Source organism: Monodon monoceros, unplaced genomic scaffold (assembly GCF_005190385.1).
Source record: "Monodon monoceros isolate NGI ecotype Baffin Bay Population unplaced genomic scaffold, NGI_Narwhal_1 Super_Scaffold_2, whole genome shotgun sequence".
Taxonomy (NCBI): Eukaryota; Metazoa; Chordata; class Mammalia; order Artiodactyla; family Monodontidae; genus Monodon; species Monodon monoceros.
This window is the reverse complement of record NW_021703776.1, coordinates 35223433-35245305: the sequence shown is the minus strand read 5'-3', so window position 1 is coordinate 35245305 and position 21873 is coordinate 35223433.

Sequence of the window (21873 nt, the reverse complement as noted above, 5' to 3'; positions counted from 1 at the left end):
ATCAAGATTTTGTTTGTTTTGCTTTTAAATAATTGCTAATGAATAATACATAGATCAAATAATTGTTGTTGACCATTGTGTTAAAGAGATACACTCAGAATAATAGGTACACTGCTGGCCATTTGATAAATGATCAAAATAACTTGAAAATTATGGGTGAGTCCACATGAACTTTACAACTGTGTTCTTATAACATAAAACTTAAAGGAAAAGTGCCAAGATACATCTGTGCTGGATTATAATGTGGCAGTTGTTTGTTACATGCAGAAAGAGGCCCAATTTAATAATGGCACTGAATAATGTTTGCTTAATGGTGTCGTTCTTATTGGTTATAAAATCATTAAAGACCATGGGAAGTCAAGATGTAAAGAGATCACATCAGCGCCTCTGGTTTGAACTAGGAGCCCAGTCTGGTGTGTGTGTGTGTGTGTGTGTGTGTGTGTGTGTGTGTGTATTTAAGGGGACAAGCAGGGGTTGGGGGAGGGTCTGGAGGGGGGATGGGGGCGCCCTGTGAAATGAAGCTCATCACTTCAAAGGGGTGGCTCTCAGAGAGCAGGTGGGCAGCTCTCTAGGGAATGTGCAGGGACAGTTGCTGTGCAGCAGTGCACATGTGGCCGGGCAGCAAATGAGGGGGGCTGGAAGATCAAAAGGAAACCTGAAAATCACAGGTCACCCCCAATCTGTACCTCTCAACTAGGATTACAATGTCAGACATTTGAAAGGGAGTGCCCGATCTTTACAAGGTCAAGAGCCACAGACTCCGGTGGGTCTGTAATGGATCTGATTCAGCAAGTTTCATTACTGCCGAGTGCAGAATACATCCTGGCCTGAGAAATCAGGTAGTTCCCAAAGCCCTTTAAAGTTTGTGGAGGAAACCTGCATTCCACAGGCTTCCTCAGGCTCTTTTGAAGTATCTCCAGGAGCTAAACAGCCTTTCCAGAAGGCTAAGCTCACAAAGAGTGATGAAAGCTCTCTCACGTGGCCCCATTTTGTTCCTCCAGTGCTGCCGTCCAGGTAGAAAGAGGACAATCTCCTGCCAGTTTGCCCTAAAACAAGGTCACCAGTCATGCTGTGATACCATTTCCAAATATTTCCTGTATAAGTGACATCCGATGTCAATATACTACTCTTTGAGCCCTGGTCTTTTTCGTTGGTTAGGGAAAAAAAAGACTATGTTTCTAGGTTTATGTAGATAGAATTTCTTATATGCAATTTTAGCAGAATCAAATCCATGAACAGCCCATCTTATGCCACTCTGTGGTTACAGCAAAGGGTCTGATGGGGATTGTTTCCTTATACATTATGAAAAACAAAATAGTCTAGTCATTGATTCTGTTAATTAACTTTATGAATACAAGCAATTCTCTATGGCCCTCTGTGTTCTGGTTTCTTCCTTTTGAAAGCCCCTTACCCAGTCTCAATGGAGGTATTTATGAAACATTTTGCCTAGTTCAACATAACATCTTAAATGCTGTGTTAAGGATTAAAAAGTCAGTTCAACGTTTTGTTCATGTAAGTCTTATAGATTCCATTTCCAAAATTACATTTTTTGATTGACTTCTACTGTTTTTCTTTAACTAAATACATTGAAAACATCTGCAAAATGTAGTCACAGTTTTGAGGTTCCTTGGAGAAAAACCCCTCTGGCTGAAAAGAATCCATTTTTTTCTAGCTGTAATCACACTTGTACGGGTAATATAAGCCAGCATTACTCAGGCCTTTTCCTCCTCAGGTGGTGCTAAAAAGTCTGGAAAGCTTAGATAAAAGTATATTTTGCTCTGTGGCTAATACGTGAGGTTTATTACATTTCATATCTCATCTTGCATGGTTCAGTGTGTCCACCAGCACAATTTCACAAAATAACAAATCCAGTCTAATAAATATTTAAGTCATGTTCTCTCTGCTTGGGTACCTAGAAATGTTAGCTTATTTGATTTAATTACAAAAGAGCAAATCAATAAACACTATCACCAGAAAATTTTAAGCTATGCACACTCAATAAATGTATTCATTTAGTTGCCAACAAACATGCCAAATACTCTGGCAGAAAATTCAAATTATCTGATTATATTTGATTAAAACTGAAGTAAAACCAATGGGGAAAAAACATCAGTCGTTTGTAGTGAAACCCCAACAGGGAAACAGCTTACATAATAATTAAGTTTCCTATTGGATAATGTTTAAGATTCATTGTTTGAAAAACCAGGTCTTTATAAACAACAGGGACTGAAAAAAATCAATTCAATTAAAAAGGTCTCTACTTCTGAAATGCAAGTATTATTGACTTTTTATGATTTTCAGCAAAGAGTAATGACCAGACATCATTACCCAATGGATGCGTGAGGCGGTTCGACATGGGGAGGGACGTGGCAGGAACAGTGGGGTCAGTTGTCTGGGGACAGGTACAAGGTGGCAAAGTTACTAGCAGTGATATCCTAGGTAGACCATCCTGTGTCAGAATTCTGGCTGTGATTTACCTGTCATGGTTTTTGCCAAAGTTGTTTTTCCAGCTTCCCCATAGACTCTGTCAGCCTAGATAGAGTTTTAATAAATTCAAGTTTTACTTAAGTTAGCCACAATTTTACCATTGTTTGCAACAAAGCATCTTTTTTTTCTTAACATTTTTATTGGAGTATAATTGCTTTACAATGGGATGTTAGTTTCTGCTTTATAACAAAGTGAATCAGTTATACATATACATATGTTCCCATATCTCTTCTCTCTTGCGTCTCCCTCCCTACCACCCTCCCTATCCCACCCTTCTAGCTAGTCACAAAACACCAAGCTGATATCTCTGTGCTATGCAACAGCTTCCCACTAGCTATCTATTTTACATTTGGTAGTGTATATATGTCCATATATACACTACCACTCTCTCACTTCGTCCCAGCTTACCCTTCCCCCTCCCCATGTCCTCAAGTCCGTTTTCTAGTAGGTCTGCATCTTTATTATTCCCATCTTGCCCCTAGGTTCTTCATGATCTTTTTTTTTAGATTCCATATATATGCATTAGCATATGGTATTTGTTTTTCTTTCTGACTTACTTCACTCTGTATGACAGACTCTAAGTCCATCCACCTCACTACAAATAACTCAATTTTGTTTCTTTTTATGGCTGAGTAATATTCCATTCTATATATGTGCCACATCTTCTTTATCCATTCATCTGTTAATGGACACTTAGGTTGCTTCCATGTCCTGGCTATTGTAAATAGAGCTGCAATGAACATTGTGGTACATGACTCTTTTTGAATTATGGTTTTCTCAGGGTATATGACCAGTAGTGGGATTACTGGGTCGTATGGTAGCTCTGTTTTTAGTTTTTCAAGGAACCTCCATACTGTTCTCCATAGTGGCTGTATCAATTTACATTCCCACCAACAGTGTTTGAGGGTTCCCTTTTCTCCACACCCTCTCCAGCATTTATTGTTTGTAGATTTTTTGATGAAGGCCATTCTGACCAGTGTGAGATGATATCGCATTGTAGTTTTGATTTGCATTTCTCTAATGATTAATGATGTTGAGCACTCTTTCATGTGTTTGTTGGCAATCTGTATATCTTCTTTGGAGAAATGTCTATTTAGGTCTTCTGCCCATTTTTGGATTGGGTTGTTTGTTTTTTTTAATATTGAGCTGCATGAGCTGGTTGTAAATTTTGGAGATTAATCCTTTGTCAGTTGCTTCATCTGCAAATATTTTCTCCCATTCTGAGGGTTGTCTTTTGGTCTTGTTTATGGTTTCCTTTGTTGTGCAAAAGCTTTTAAGTTTCATTAGGTCCCATTTGTTCATTTTTGTTTTTATTTCCATTTCTCTAGGAGGTGGGTCAAAAAGGATCTTGCTGTGATTTATGTCATGGGGTGTTCTGCCTATGTTTTCCTCTAAGAGTTTGATAGTGTCTGGCCTTACATTTAGGTGTTTAATCCATTTTGAGTTTATTTTTGTGTATGGTGTTAAGGAGTGTTCTAATTTCATTCTTTTACATGTAGCTGTCCAGTTTTCCCAGCACCACTTATTGATGAGGTTGTCTTTTCTCCATTGTATATTCTTGCCTCTGTTATCAAAGATAAGGTGACCATATGTGCGTGGGTTTATCTCTGGGCTTTCTGTTCTGTCCTATTGATCTATATTTCTGTTTTTGTGCCAGTACCATACTGTCTTGATTACTGTAGCTTTGTAGTATAGTCTGAAATCAGGGAGCCTGATTCCTCCAGCTCCGTTTTTCTTTCCCATGATTGCTTTGGCTATTTGGGGTCTTTTGTGTTTCCATACAAATTGTGAAATTTTTGTTCTAGTTCTGTGAAAAATGCCAGTGGTAGTTTGATAGAGATTGCATTAAGTCTGTAGATTGCTTTGGATAGTATAGTCATTTTCACAATGTGCAACAAAGCATCTTAAATGTGCAAAATATGATACAGGAAGAGGAGGTAAGGCAAATAAAGGAAGGTAAAATGTGAATTTATTTGAGCGGAAAATGTAAGGAAGAAATAAATGAGAACCCAACTAATTTTTTAATCTGAGAAATTGGCAACTTATGAAATTGTGAAACAGCTGACAAAACAGTTGATTTTTTAATCTTAGGGTGACAAGGCTGATGTATAAAGAGAAATAGGAAAATTTTAGCATGTTGGAATATATGACATATGACTATTTCTCAAAAAAAAAAAAAGAGGAAGGAAGGAAGGAAGAAATCTGGGCAGATGGTAGCCTATTTGGAAGCAGAACGCTTAAACATGTTTCAACTGCTGAATCCACCAACTTCTGGACTTTCTCTTACCTGAGTTAATACACTTCTGTAATGTTACACCAAATTGTTTTCAGTTACTTTTCATTATCTATCTGAAGTGCCTCAGGCCCATAGCCCATGCCTCTTCCCTCCTCCCCCAACTTCGCCATTGCTGCTAAAGCAGGAGAAGCCAAGGACCTTCTTAAAGATCAAGCAAGTACACCCTGGAAATATGGAGTTAATATCCTGTGAAGAGTTAATATCCTGTGAGGTAAATCTTTGACCAATGGGAAATGGGGCTTATCAGATAAATTCTTTCCTAAAATGAAATGTGGCCAGCTCTGCAATGCACTTCCTGGCACTCCCTCCCCTCTCTTCCTCTGCCTCATTTTCTATTTTCCTCTCTCCTTCTTCTCTGGGATTGCACTCCCAAATAAAGTACAGTCTTCTCACATTGCTGGGGATGCGGGACCCGGGGAGGGGGCGTTGGTGGGGAGGATGCGCCAGGCCAAGTGCGCTATGCTATTTTATAGAAGGGACTTGAGCATCTGCAGAGTCGGGTATCTACTGGGGTCCTAGAACCAGTCCCCCCACGAATACCGACGGACAACTTGTATTCAAAGATGAAAGCTTCTGCTGCCTCTGTTTTCTACCAAGTTTGGGCTAAAATACCCCCAGATATTTAAAAATAGATCACATACTTCCAATCATCTTATAAAATTTCAACCTTGGCATCTAATTTGCCCCCTAAATTAAAAAATGTACAAGCAAGTTGGATCTGTCAGCTTTATATTGAAGGTTTACGTATATCTAATAATTTAGGGGACAGTCTGGGAACCAAAGCAGTATTTGTTTGGGACCAGATCCCAGAAGAGGCCACAGGAAGGTGCCAACACTACCCATTTACAGCCTTGGGTTGCTTGTCCCTGTGGTCAGGCTGTGCCACACACTCCACACAAAGCTTTTGTATATGTGTTCCCAATTCTTGGAATGCTCTTTAACTACTCAAGACACTTCTTCTCCAGTCTTGCACACACATGTATTTCAACTAATTATTCCCAGGGTTCCTGACGGCTCACCACCCTACCCACCCCAGAGATAGGCTCTGACCTTTGAAATTATATTAGCCTTTGGAACCCACACCCTGACCATCTTGTCTTTATTCATTAAATATTAGTCTGAACTGGGCTGATAGTGAGAGATTTCATCACCAGAAGACACTATGGTGTCAGAGCTTCTTAATCTTTTCCAATAGTTCAGAAGACAAATTTGTGAGTACGTGTATCAACTGCACTTTCTCTCCTCATTAACTTCTATTTTCCTGAGAACATTGATAAGAAGTAATAAAGTGACTAACGTTTGTTGTTTGTTTGTTTGTTTTTAATATAAACACCTCTTGTCATAGGAGAGGTAAGGTTAGAGATAAGTTAAAAACAGCTTAAGATTTCTATACTTGAAACATCTCATTTAATACGGGCCTGGTTATCCTTACCAAAACTTCTTTTACTGAGGCACTAACAGTACTTCTTTAGTTATTAAAGCCATTACACAATTAGAATACATTTGCCTGAAGTCTAAATAACATGCTCTTTTTGCCACATATTACATATTTTTGAGTCTAAATATCACCATCAATAACATATCAACAGATCTGAATCTCGGGGAAGAATCAACATTTCATTTCCAAGTGATAGAGATTAACAAAGACATTGTTTTCACCAACAAATATTTGGACTAAATGGCTTCTTTCTCTCCAACATGTTGATGCTCCAAGTTTCTGCTAGAAACCATTTATCTCCAGATAGCAATTTCTATTTTCAGAAATAATCAGATACTGAAAGAGCTAATTACTCCTACATAAAAACAAAACTCTGGTAATCAGTCCAAGAATTCAAGGAGTGGCATGACAAACTGCTAAAAAATAATACATGGTTGGCTCAATTTCGGAAATTGAGAGGAAGAGACTTATATAAAGTAGAAACTGCGCATAAAATCTTTGAAAAATCAAGGTCCTAAGTTATAGTGGGGCAGAAAATCACCATAGATGATGGCTGTTCTCTCAGCCATTCACACTGTATACACCCTGGGAAGAATCAACCAGCCCCAAACTCCCATCCTCAGAGAGCCTCCCTGCTTGGAAGCCAGCCATCAGGCTGAGAGCACACAGCAGGCCGATTTCCTGAGAAAATACCTTTCCTCTAAAGTGGACAGCAATACCTACTCTTGATTAGGCTGTCGTTAGGATCAAATAAAATTCAAAAATGTAAAATAATAATCACAGAGCCTGGCACAAAGTAATTCTTCAATAAATTATACCTCTTTTATTATTGTTATGATTATGGAAAAATCACATATGCTCACAAAGTTTCTTATTTCAAATAATGTCCTTATTGCTAAGTCCTCTTGCCTGTCCCCTACCCTGCAGTTATGGTCTCATTTGGCTCACATTCTCTGTTTATATGGAAATAAAACAGATTATTCTTTTCTGGCTTTTCAAAGGGAACAACTAAAGCTACATGTTTTGACTCAAGTCTTCTTGATGGGCCAAAGCAGGGGATATACTAGTATTTATAATATAAATTAATCCAATATTTCTCAACAGGGACAGTGCCCTTCATGGAAAACTTTGGAAACTTGTAGACACGTTTTTTGTTTGTTTGTTTGTTTTGTTTTTTTGCGGTACGCGGGCCTCTCACTGTTGTGGCCTCTCCCGTTGCGGAGCACAGGTTCTGGATGCGCAGGCTCAGCGGCCATGGCTCACGGGCCCAGCCACTCTGCGGCATGTGGGATCTTCCCGGACCAGGGCATGAACCCATGTCCTCTGCATCGGCAGGCAGACTCTCAACCACTGTGACACGTTTTTTGATTGTCCCAATGTCTGAGAAAGACTGTTGCTATTTAGTGTGGGACCAGGGATGCTAGACAGTCCAGCACTACAAAAAAGTTGTCCCACATTCCTCCAAATATTCAAATATTTCTCCAGACAGTCATGTGGATAAGAAAAAAATACATTATACCTGCTCACAAACATCTGAGCCCAGATTCTATTTCTGTTCCATATGTAAACACAAAGTATATCTGAACACACTGCTTTAAAAACTCTGAGACTCGGAACAGAGGTTATTTACCAACTGGAATGGGGATATTTCATTATTTAACAACTGCTATGTCCATATTGGAATAAACCAGCTCTCAGCTCTGCAAAAATAGCTGTGCTTTTTTCTGTATTTTTTGTTTAATCTGAAGAAATGAACCTGACAAGATGAACTGAACATTTTATAAGAAACACATTAATAAAGTTGGCAAAAAAGTTATCAATCTTTGTAAGAATATAAAGAGAAGTTTGAAAACTGTAAATATTGCCACTGAAAGTTTTAAAAAATCTTCTAATCAGAAGGATCATCAAATAGCACAAATGATCACGGATGGAATAAGGCACCCAATGTTGCAGAAAAGGTGATCCTACTGGGTGTATGATAGCCTTCTTAATGTGAAGGAGGAAAACAAATCTAAGTGAAATAATGTATTGTCTTCCATTAATGAATAGTACTGTTTTAAGAATAACCAATAACATGGTGAAAAATGGCAAAAGTCAGCTGTGCAATTAATAGCAGTCAAATGAGCAAGACTTCTGTGTAATAATGAGGACTTATACAACAGTTTTAAGGAGAAAAAGTAATATAAGAAATGACTTTTTGATTACTAATAATATAGAAAAGCTGTCAATGTACAAAACCTTTACAATTAATTAACAGGGAAAGTATTACCTTCCCCAATGTTACTTATACAAAAAGTAAAGTTGCACCTCATTGTTTAGCCACATAGGTTTACAGCAGCTTTTAAAAAGTAGAACCAAGTGTTTTACCAACTCTTAATATTATGCCTTGACCATTAATTGCTAAGAATTGTAGTGAGAAACTCAACAAATCAGTAGATGATATTAGTTTTATTCATAAAATTAAGAGTAACCCCTTAAATGATAGAGTATTTTGTAAAATACTCAAAGATATGAAGAAGAGTTTGTATATCTTATCCTACCAAAGGAAATAAGTTGATCCTCCAAAGAAAATTATTTGAGCTTGTTGGTTTCATGTTTGATACTACTGTTGAATACTATTGTTGATTTTTTATTCTATCAAATGAAAAATTAAGGAAAAGAATGAAAATGTTGTGAAATTACATGAATTCCTCTAAAATATATTTTAAAACTTAAATGAAATCTTTCTTAAGCTGGAAGGAAGTGAGATTATTAAAGTAAAAGAAAGTTTAATGGGAGTTAATAGAGAGTTTTACACAATTTTAAAGTTAGCTTGGCCACAGAATTCCCGGATCTTCTGTTTTTGCAATTAGAAAATGATTAGTTTAAACTATTGATTTGAAAATGCACTCCCAATTAAAAGCTCTTTAAAACATTTGATGATGACATTTAAACATCTATATGTCCTTTATAATACCATTTTCTGTGATTTATCCATTTTTTTTAAAAAATGGAACATATTAGCTAATATTTTCAAGAAGAATTAATTAAGTGAAAAATTGACTTTAGGAGTAAAGCATAATTTTACTAGGGTAACTGAAAAAGAATTGGATCCATTAAGACTTTTATACTTATTTCTTTAGAAAGAATCTAAACTATTTATTTGTAGCATTTTCCATTTACATATGTGGTTGAAAAAAAGTTTCACTGAAAAAGTGAAATTATTGCAAAATGCCAAAGCAATAGTGCATTGTAACAGAAGAGATAGGAGACTCCTTCTTTTACAGATTTACAACAAAATATTATTAAATTAGCAGATACACACAAAATGCTGGGATATCATTGAGTTTTACTGCTAAGATTGCTTTTTAAATATTTCACATCATTGTCATACTTTAAAAATTTTTTGAAACATATAGAGAGGGTGTGGAGAAAAGGGAACCCTCCTGCACTGTTGGTAGAAATGTAAATTGGTACAGCCATTATGGAAAACAGTATGGAGGCTCCTTAAAAAACTAAAAATAGAGTTGCCAGATGATCCAGCAATCCCACTCCTGGGCAGGCATCTGGACAAAACTATAATTTAAAAAGATACAGGCACCCTATGTTCATAGCAGCACTATTTACAATAGCCAAGACATGGAAACAGCCTCAATGTCCATCAACAGATGAATGGATAAAGAAGATGCAGTACATGTATATAATGGAATATTATTCAGCCATAAAAAAGAATGACATAATGCCATTTGCAGCAACATGGATGGACCTAGAGATGATCATCCTAAGCGAAGTAAATCAGAAAGAGAAAGACAAATACCACAGGATACCATACATGTGGAATCTAAAATATGACACAAATGAACTTATCTATGAAACAGAAACAGACTTGTGGTTGCCAGGGGGAAGGGGATGTGGGGAGGGATGGGTTGGGAGTTTGGGACTAGCAGATGCAAACTTGTACATATAGGATGGATAAACCAACCAGGTCCTACTGTATAGCACAGGGAACTATATTCAATAGCCTGTGATCAACCATAACAGAAAAGAATATGAAAAAGAATGTATATACATATGTATAACTGAGTCACTTTGCTGTACAGCAGTAATTAACACAACACTGTAAATCAACAATGCTTCAATTTTAAAAAGTTAAAAACATTTTTTTGAAACATAATAAGCAACCTAAGTTGTGAAAATTCTATTTTGAGATTATTTCTTTGTATTACCCATTGTTTTTCAGTGTTGCTCCACTAACACTGGCGGGGACAGACATTCAGACCAGACAACTTTTCTATTTGAGCTTCCATTTCCTTCTCCAATCCACACTCTGTTCCCCATTACTTTTCAAAGGTTATGGTCCTCAAGGCCTTTTTCTTTTTTCATTTTTAAATACTTCTCTAACTGATAAATACATTTTAGAAATACAATCAATGCTCCATTACCACATCTAAAACTATGACCATAAGTTGTTTGGTCAAATTTGATCATTTTGTTTTTCAAATATCCTGCGACATTATGGGTTTATTTTGTACACTTGTTCTGTTAGTTACTGAGCGAGATGTATTACAGTCCCCTACGATATCTGTGGATTTGTCTACTTTTGTCATTTGTCCTGTCAAGTTGGTTATATATACTTTTAAGCTGAGGCTATATTATTAGATGCATACAAATAAAAAGTATACAACTTCCTGGTGTATTGATCCTTTTATCATTAGGAGGTGTCCCTCTCTATCTCAAGAAACACCTTTACTAAAAGAAAAGTAAAAGAAGCTTCAGGAGATAAGCTTATCTGATATAAGTATAGCTACAACAGCTTTTTTTTTCTTGGTTACGATTTGCATGCACATCCTTTCATCCATTTATTTTCATTCTTTCTTTTTCTCCATACATAAGGTGTATTTCTTGAATGTAGTGTTTTATTTTGAAATCTAGCCTGATAATCCTTGACTTTTTATTGAATTGCATTTATATTTAATACAATATGTGTATTCAGGTTTGAGTCTAACATCTCACCTTTTTTATTCTATTTGGTCCATTTGTTTTATGTTACTTTTTCCTTCCCTTGTTTGCCTTCTTTCGTATTAGTCAACTATTTTTATCCGTTCATTTTCCCCCTCTGTTAGCTTGTTAGTTATATATTATTTTAATCTGCCCTTATTTGTTATTAGAGACTATAGCATGCATCACTGACTTATTACCTTTATCAGTTCCCAGACATTTCAGGAATCTTACAACACCGCGACTCCATTATTCACTTTCCTGTCTTCTGTGCTGTAATTATCAGATATTTGCATTCTTCCAGTTTTAAGCCCCTAAAACATTATTCCTAAATGCTGTAAATAGTTATTTAAATTTACCCATCTATTTACCCTTTCCGTTATTCTACAATCCTTTTTGCACTTCCATCTTTTCACCTAGGATCATTTTCCCTCTTTCTGAAAACTCACTTTAAATTTTTCTTTTAGTGTAAGTCTAGTGGTACTGGCAAATCCTCTTTATTTGTGAATACATCCACTTTGCCTTCATTTTTGAAAGATCTATTCATTGAATATATTAGTCTAGGTGGGCATCTACTTCTTTTAGGACTTTAAAGGTGTTACTACCTTGTCTTCTGTTTTTTACCATTTCTGTGGAGAAGCCAGCTTATCATTTCTTCTGTGAAGGTAATATATTTTTTCTTTTGGCTTCTCTTAATATTTTCTCTTATTCTTTGGTATTTAACAGTTTTACTAGGATGTGCTGAGGTGTGATGTCTTTATATTTATCCTACTTGAGGTTAATAGAGCTTTTTTAATGTGTAGCTTGATATCTTTTATCTGTTTCACAGAATTCTCAGTCAGTGTCTTTCCAAATATTGCTTTTGTCCCATTTTGTTCTCTATTTTGGAGACTACTATTAAGTGTACGTATCTTAGACTTTTTCAGTGTGTCATGTACCTTCTATCTTTGTCCTCTTCATCTGTATGTTTTCTCCTACTTTATGTTTCTGTTCATTAATCCTGAGATGCCTTGTTAAACTCAGCTATAAAATTATTTTTCAATACTTGAATTTCCATTTTATTTTGTATAAACCTTTTATAAAAATAAAAGTTTTTGATGAAATACCCTCTCTTCTCTATTTTAGTGAAATAATACTTACAGTTATTTTAAAATCTGTGTTGGAAACCTCCAATTGAATCACCTATTGATTTCTAATATATTTTTCCTTTCTGTTTTTAGTCATTTATACTTTCTTGCACAATAAAATGAATGAATGGAATGATAAATTCTAGAGATAATTTGAGCCTCTGGTTGACGTTTTATTCCTCCAGAGAGGATTTATTTTATTTTTTGGAAGGGAGGACATGGAGATAGACATAGTATTGGTAGATCATCTTGGTCCAATCTGGGCTTTAACTGTTTCAAAGCTGGGTTTCACTCTTTATAAAGGCTGGTATTTTTCTAAATACCCTTACTCCTGGGTATAGTTCCTTTTGATATCCTTACTGGAAGTGTGGGTGTTTCCAGTGTTCCTACTTTTTGGTGGATGCTGAAATCTTCATTTTCATCTCTGCACCCTTGTGGGATAGCTCAAAGCTCTACTCCGTTTTCTAGCCTCTTAGCAGCAGCTGTCTGACTTCTAAGCTTCTTGGTTTAGTGTCACAAATGCACTATGTTTTGAGGGGCAAGGTACACACCTCAGGGAGCTTCTCTTCTCCCTGGGCTCTTGATGCCTCAATTTCTGATTGCCTCTGTAGTGATCTAATGTCTTAAAACCAACGTTTGTTTCTTTTGTCCAGCATTCCTAGATGTGCTCAGTGAGAGAGTTTGTCTTCAATTAACTACTCTGTTATTGCCAGGAGCCAAAGATCAGTCCTGCTGTTTTAGTCCCTACTGTTTTCACTTAGAAAGCTTCAGGATGGAGTCATGCTTTGTCTTAACCATATCCAACAATAATGTGCACCAGGATCCTACAGACAGGCTTTATCACAAAGCAGTTCCTCAGCTCTGCCCGTTTATATCAGTTTATAAAGCATCTTTTTGACTCTCATCCTTCGGAATGGGGTTCAGTAAATCAAGTTTTAATGCTCGTGGTTTAAAGGTTCTTCCATTCAGGGTCCAATTCAAGATCCCATCTTGCCATTTCATATGAAGATTTAATAATAAATTATACTGTGGAATAACACTGAAGGCTATCAAAGATTCTACTCTCTCAGGTTCACAGAGCAGTCACAGCTTTAACGATAATAATGTATTTGTAGTTTGAAATTGCATTCTCATCTATTTTTATATTAATTTCTTATAGGGGAAATGAGACACAAAGAGCTTAAATTTTCTGATCACAAGGCTAGCCAGTGAGAGCTAAGACTGCAGTCTATTTAATAGATAGGCTATGTTTTCCATATTCAGCTACACTCTATTTTTTGAACGGACAGTGTAGTTTGTTAGGTGGCCTCTGCTTCCATTTCAATAAATCTGCATAAGAGGGCTGTGACGTCTGTTATCTAATGGTAGGCACTGCAGGAGGTATCATGTGCACAGAGGCCTAGTACTTCTCAGACTCCAGCATCTCTTCCCTTTGTAATTCCTACCAGGGCTCCCAGTTAGGCTTCTGCAGCTCCGATGTTCTTGCCATTGCGGCACATACCAGTGCAAAGTGGGGAATCCCACGCACACAGCTTCAGTCTCCCATGCTGTCGCCAAACATTTTCTGGTTCTCTCAGTAGTGTCCCACACTTCCTTAAGTGATTTCACTGCCTTTGGCCATGATCTAAAAATGGAAGTGAAATCCCAGTGGGGCAATATGAACCAGGATTTGTGCTCCCTACTCCTTTTGAATGCAACTCAGTGGCCCATGCAGAAGCCTTTGCCTTGCTTCCAGTACCATATAAACCTAGCCTGGCATTTTCTTGAAAGATAAGAATCTCTCTCTAAGCAAGTGGCATTCATAAACTACCCCTATTTGGGCTTCCAGTTCAGTTGTGCCAACATTCACATCTGTACGAACAGCAACCAAGCTGCGAGTTCTCAGCCCAAGGTTTGGTGTTGGGCGGCACAGAGGTGCGACATTCAAAGGAAAACCTCAAGAATCTTTTCTGTGTAGGCAGGACTTTCTGCCCAATTGGGGTGTCCACATGTGTGTGCCATTATGAAAAGGGCCTCAAGTTCGTTCGATTTTTTTTTAAGGATTTAAAAATAATTTTTATTTTATATTGGAGTATAGTTGATTAACAATGTTAATTTCAGGTGCACAGCAGAGTGATTCAGTTATACATTTACATGTATCTATTCTTTTTCAAATTCTTTGCCCATTTGGGTTATTACTGAATATTAAGCAGAGTTCCCTGTGCCATACAGTAGGTGCTTATTGGTTATCAGTTTTAAATATAGCAGTGTATACATGTTAAGTTCATTCAAACACTGTTTTTTGGAAGGAAAGTAGAACATGCCCAGTACTGTTAATGCCAATGGATACTTTTCTTTTTAATAGTTTCTCTTTGGTTTCGTGGCTCTGTCACTACCACCATGTGATAACTGGTTAGTCAGTAACTAAAATTGCTAAAAGCAAATGATCAAACACAGAGTCAAACTCTAACATTAACCTGTCAAAAACCAGGAACTGTTTTTATTTCTCCCCAGGCATTGCCATCAGGTTCAGACAGAAAAAAAAAGTGGATCCTGTATGCTCTGGGTTAGCAGACTCTGTGAGACCACATGGTCCCTTGGGACACATAAAAAGGAAAAGGTTTAATAAGTGATTGGTATTTTTATGCTTTATTGAGAAAGTTTAATTTTCACTTTTGTCAAGCTGTCCAGTTATAAGGATGGAGGTGGTAACAAGCAGAAAAGTTATATGTGTGCAAAAATCCCTTGAAATTAAAAAAATTAATTTTCTTTTGCTTATTTATGGATATCCCAAGAGAATTTTAATACTTTCTAGAAGGAGGAATATACCTCTAAAAAAAGATAATGGATTCATACCAACAGTGGGAAAAGGCAGTCATGTGTGGAGAAAAAAGTGTCAAATACATATTTTTATATTTAAATTTGCTATGGTTTACCATAAGAGATTTCAGTCAGTTTGTTCCAGAGGTTTCCTTAAACCTTACTAATAGTTCATTTATCTGTGAATAAAAAGGATTTGCTCTTTCTCATTATTTCTGCAGATCAAGTTGAGCATTTCTCTTGAGAAACAACTCATGTTTTTAGGACCAGCTCTCATGTCATGGGAAATAAAAAACACCATGTTGCAAAACAAAATTCCTTCCACCAAATTTCTTTTCTAGATTAATTTACCCCTTGTTCTTGATTAGAGTCAAGAATTCCAGTCTCATGTGCATCCCCCAGTGTAAAAGCAGAAAGTATTCTGTTGAATTCCCTGAAGATAAGGAAAATGATTATTGGGACATAAAGTTTGGCTTCAAAAAATTCTAGAATTTCTGTCAGTGAACGTTTATGGGGACATTTTTAGTGTGTGTTTATTACAAAGTACGAGGTTTATAGGATAGCTTGTAAGTTAATTCTTGCACCAGTAGAAATTTAGAATTGCAGGGTAACTCAGAATGACAAAAAAACCCCCTGATATTCTGTCCTATGTATAAAAAATTAACTTAAAATTTATACTCTCAAATACCATGATCTTCATTTCTAAGGACTTTTACACATTCATGCATCTAGAAAGCACTCGTAAAATTTTTGACAACCATGCTATTCTCTGCACTGCTAAAAAATTATGGTAAATATTAACTGTTTATCTTTTTTTTTTTTCCCGACCGGGGCACGAACCCGTGTCCCCTGCATCGGCAGGCAGACTCTCAACCACTGCACCACCAGGGAAGCCCTTAACTGTTTATCTTAATCTATTTTTTATTAGCTTTGCAACAAAGAAGGGAAGAAAGGGTAGTGACATAAATATCAATGAAAATTTGGGGATCTGTTTATTTGGGATATGTACTTTAAGATTCGAATTGCTTTTATGCTTCCTATATAGTGATGACTGTTATGAAACTGTGGAAAATCAAACCTTCGTTGTTGGTTTTTTTCATTAAAAATGATGTATTTTCTCCCTAAAACATGGGGATCTTGAAGATATTGATATCAAGTTTACACGGTATCCTGTATGGATTGCATTACCAATTTATGTAAACTTGTATAGGAATCTCTCCACATGTACATAGGCTCAGAGTCATATCATATCTGGGATTGTGTTCATCAAAGTATGAAATAATGTTTTCCTCTGGTGGAAAGACTTGAGATGAATTCTAATTAAAATTTCATATTTCTCTTGATTATTTGACTAGCTTTCAAAGGAAGACACATTATTTTTGTCAGTATAGTCAAACCATGTATTGGATGCCCCCAAATGAAAGTTTCGTTCCTTGGGCCACTGCTGTGGTTTCCAACTTGAGGCAAGGCCTCCTGGTCTCCTCCTGAGACAACAGGTAGGGGTCAGCTTCTTGAACACAGTAGCTCTCTGAGCACCTCCGGGGCCAGAAATGTAATAATTTCCCGGGAGCTTCTTAGTTAGCAACGCCTATTTGCAGGAACCTGTCAATTATCATCGGATTCTCTGCCCTTATCCCACCCAGCTGACAGCACCAGGCAACGATGTTCAGTTTTTGACTCTGTGTCTGGGGTGAGGTCTGGATATCTGTATTTTCAACAAGATTATCAGATGATACTGAAACACATGAAAATTCCAGAGCATTTGGACTCAGCTTTTCCCAGTGAATGTTCTCTGCCATGGAACAGAACTTTATATGTCCCACACATCAGTCCATCTCGCCAAAGTCTTAGCAACCAATGAATAACTCCAGCATCCTGAGATGACTCCTCAATGAAGTGGTGAACCAGAGTCATGTCAGAATAATCTTAGAAGCCAGGCCTGACCATTGAGAAATAGCTCCCTCCCTAGCAGGTCTAAGACCACAAGTGCCTTGTAAAAGCTACCTCAGGTTCTCTCTCTAGCTCAGGAAAGCCTTATAGCATTAGAACATTCTGGTCAAGAATCCAGGCTTTGGATTTGACAGACTGCTTTTGAATTCTGGCTCCATCACTAGTTCATTTGGCCTTTGGGAAGGAGCAGTTACTTTATCTATTCAATAGAAATAATACCTAGAGCATAAGATTTTTTGAATTTTCATTTATTATCAGCTTTACTAATATATAATTTGCACATATAATCACACGTTTAAAGTGTACAATTCAGTGATTTTAGTATATTCACAGAGTTGTGCAACCATCACCACTAATTCCAGAACATTTTCATCACCCTGAAAAGGAACTCCATACCCATTAGCAGTCATCCTACAACTCCCTTTCTTCCCCCAGTCCCTGGTCATCACTCGTCTACTTTCTGTCTCTATAGATTTCCCTATTTGGGGCATTTCATAACAATGGAATCATGCATTATGTGGCCTTCTGTGACTACTTTCTTTCATTTTGTATGTTTTCAAGGTTTATCCATGTTGTAGCACATACTAATATTTATTCCTTGTTATTGCTGGATAATATTCCATTGTACGAATATGCCACATTTTGTTTATCTGTTCGTCAGCTGATGGACATTTACGTTGCTTCCTACTTTGGGCTATTACGAATAATGCTGCTATGAACATTCATGTACAAGATTTTGTGTGGACATTCATTTTCATTTCTCTTGAGACTATACCTAGGAGTGGAATTACTGGGTCGTATGGTAACTCTATGTTTAACATTTTGAGCAACTGCCAAACTGTCTTCCAAAGTGGCTGCATATTTTACATTCTCACGAGCACTGTATGAGAGTTCTAGTGTCTCCATATTTTGTTGTCTGTATTTTTGATTAAAGCTATTTTACAACTGAATATGAAGTGGTATCACCTTGTGGGTTTTTGTGTGTGTGTGTGTGTGTGTGTGTGTGTGTGTGTGTGTGTGGTACGCGGGCCTCTCACTGTTGTGGCCTCTCCCGCTGCGGAGCACAGGCTCTGGATGTGCAGGCTCAGCGGCCATGGCTCACGGGCCCAGCCGCTCCGCAGCATGTGGGATCCTCCTGGACCGGGGCACGAACCCGTGTCCCCTGCATCGGCAGGTGGACTCTCAACCGCTGCGCCACCAGGGAAGCCCCTCTCCTTGTGGTTTTGATTTGCATTTCCCTAACGACTAATGATGTTGAGCATCTTTTCACATGCTATTGGCTATTTGTGTACCTTCTTCAGAACGATGTCTATTCAGATCCTCTGCCCATTTTTTATTTGGGTAATTGTCTTTTTTTCAGTGAGTTGTAACAGTTCTTTACATTCTGTATACAACTCTCTTATCAGATATATGATTTGCAAATATTTTCTCCTCGTGGGTTGTCTTTTCACTTTCTTGACAGTGCAAAACACTTAATTTGGATGAAGCTCAATTTATCTATTTTTGCCTTTGGTTTCTTATGTTTTTGGTACTGTTGCCTAATCCAAAGTCCTGAAGATTTAGTTGTCCCTCTGTCCTATAGAATTTTGGTGAAGATTAACTGAGATTATGTATGTAAATTCTAGACATGTAAATATGTGCAGAAAGTAGTTATCATATTTAATATTACTATTCAGAAAACTCTGGGCTCTGCCTTCCACCCTTATCTGGTTTCTCTTGTTCCCACCCCAGTGCCTTTCTCCTGCATGGTCTTCTTAGTTGGACTGGCTATCTGGCTTTGATTTCAGACTCTTTCTGAAACACTGCCTCTTGGAAACCACATGACTTTTAACTTGAAGCAAGTGAGCTGACCCTTGCTTAATCTAAGTTCTGGACTGTCCAGGAGGGGGCATCAGACAACCAGAATAGAATCACCTGGAAAAATCAGCTTTAATCAAATAATACCTACTATTCACTGAGCACCTGCTGTGTGGCATACTCTTTACAAATATTATCTCATTGGAATAACTGTAGGCATTAAGTATTATCATCCCGATGTTATAAATGAGCCAACTGATTTTCAGGAAGGTTTAGTAACTTTCCCAACATTTCTCACCTTAGTAATTGATGAGCTGAGATTTGACTGAATATGAAGCCTGTGGTCTTTCTTGCATGCCACCAAGTCTTGCTCTTACAGGGTGGCAAGAAATCTTGAAGCAGCATTAGAACTTCCTTCTTTCTTTAGCAGCTCTAAACAGTATGAAAATATTAATAAGAATGACCGAAGAGAATATGTCCTGGACTTGGAGGACATTGAAGAAACTGGAAATCAAATTCATGGACCTCAAGGACTTGCAATATAAATTAGAATACAAAACACTAACAAGCAGCCTATCTGAAGGCAGTTACAAAAGGATACTGCCTCAATGAACTCAGCATTTTCTCTTCTGGACTGGTTTAGTATGTTTTATAGTTAAACACTGGCTTAACTTTTAAGAAACTTGAACCTGACCAATTTCTCTAAGTCACTATGCTTACAATTCAAATACACAGCCAGGGGACGGTTAGCAGTACTTTCTCAAATTCTTGTCTGACGCTTATTCAAGTGCAGATTCCAGAGCTGCTCTCCACATTTACTGACATCCAGGCCTCCTGCCTGTCATGCTGCCTTTCTAAGCAGCTCTTCACTAAAAAGCAAGAAGCAGCAAGTAAGAGAGTTATTTCCTCATCGCTGGATCCCACTTTTTGCCCTTAGAAAACAGCATCTCCCCGTTAAGTTCTCTTTTACTGAGAGTCTTAAACATTATGAAATCAGACGTTGATTATTTAAAGCCAGTAAAATGTATATTGTTTGGCACATAGTGACAATAACTAAGACTCCCATAGCAATTGTCATGGGCCAGGTACAATTCTAAGTCCTTTACCTAGATATTATCACATTGAATCCTCACAAAAGTCTCATCTTGTTGATACTATTATCATCAAACCCATTACATAGATGAGGAAACAGAGAGGTCCAAGGTCAAGGTCAAGCAGCTTGAAATTGATAATAGCCAAAATCGGAACCCACAGGCAATCTGGCTTCCCAGTCTAAGCTCTTGAACATTACAATTCTTTTTCTTAAAAAATGATTTAAAGCAAAAGAGTAGAAAACAAACCCATATGTCCATTAATAGGGGACTGGGTAAAGAATTACATATTCCCCAAACAATGAAATACAGACGGGAAAAGTACGAAGCAGCTACCACTTAAGTAAAAGTCAGATGCAGAACGTGTATAGTGTGCTGCCTTTATGCGTAGAATAAATCTTTTTCAAATTCATTTTTGAAAGATCTTATGTACTGGGAATTTAGCCTTTGGTTGTTACAATTTTCTTTCCAGTTTATCATTTGATTTTTGATATGGTTATAGCATAATTTGCCATGAAAAGTTATTTTTACTTTATGTACTTGAGTTAATCTTTCCTTTTACAGCTTTTGGATTTTGAGTCATCACAAGAAAGACCTTCCTCACTTCAAGGATACAAAGAAATTCTCCCAATATTTTCTTGGTGCTTTTAAGGTTTGCTTTTTGGTTTTTTTTTTTTTTGCAGTACGAGGGCCTCTCACTGTCGTGGCCTCTCCCGTTGCGGAGCACAGGCTCCGGACGCCCAGGCCCAGCGGCCATGGCTCACGGGCCCAGCCGCTCCGCGGCATGTGGGATCTTCCCCGACCGGGGCACGAACCCGTGTCCCCTGCATCGGCAGGCGGACTCTCAACCACTGCGCCACCAGGGAAGCCCTAAGCTTTCTTTTTAAATATGGGACTTTTAATGTATTTTAAGTTTATCATGATACACAGGTGAGCTATGAACAAGCTATTTTCACAACACCCATTTTTTTTTTAATTAATTTATTTATTTATTTGTGGCTGCGTAGGATCTTCACTGCTGCAAGCGGGCTTTCTCTAGTTCTGGCGAACAGGGGCTACTCTTCGTTGTGGTGTGCGGGCTTCACATTGCGGTGGCTTCTCTTGTTGCGGAGCACGGGCTCCAGGCACGTGGGCTTCAGTAGTTGTGGCTCGTGGGCTCTAGAGCGCAGGCTCAGTAGTTGTGGCGCACGGGCTTAATTGCTCCTCGGCATGTGGGATCTTCCCGGACCAGGGCTCGAACCCATGTCCCCTGCATTGGCAGGCAGATTCTTAACCACTGCACCACCAGGGAAATCCCACAACACCCATTATTAAATTGCCTTCTTTGCCCCACTGGTGTGAGATGCCCTGTTTATCATAAGTTGAATTCTCTTATGTATTTTGTATTATTTGTGGATTTATTCTGTTCTTTTGGGGACAATGTTTTTGATTTACAGGGCAGCCAGAAGCCATTGCCTTTGTACTCAAAAATTATTATTTCAGTCCTGGAGATAAATTTATGGCCTATTTAATGTACCATGTTACTGCCAGCATCCCTCATGGTCCTGGGGAAGTTACAGAACTAACAAACAGTGGGTTTATAGTGATGGCTTCAGAAGCAAACAGATCTAGGGAAACACTGGCCCTGTTGATAAAGATATTGTGCCATTCCCCCGATGAGATTTTCTAATTCATATCATTCTGTCCACTCAACTCTACAGGTACCTTTGGACAATAGCAGCCACGAGGATTGGGATTAGATTCACATTGTCTGTGGCCCAGAAGAAAAAGAACCACCTCCATCCATTCGCATGTCCTTGGCATTGTGTGAAAGTGCAGGATCAAACTCAAACATTTCAAATTTCCAGACTCTTAATTTGGTGTGTGTGTCTGCTGTTGGCTTCCAGGATCTGCCCATATTCCCCCAAAACC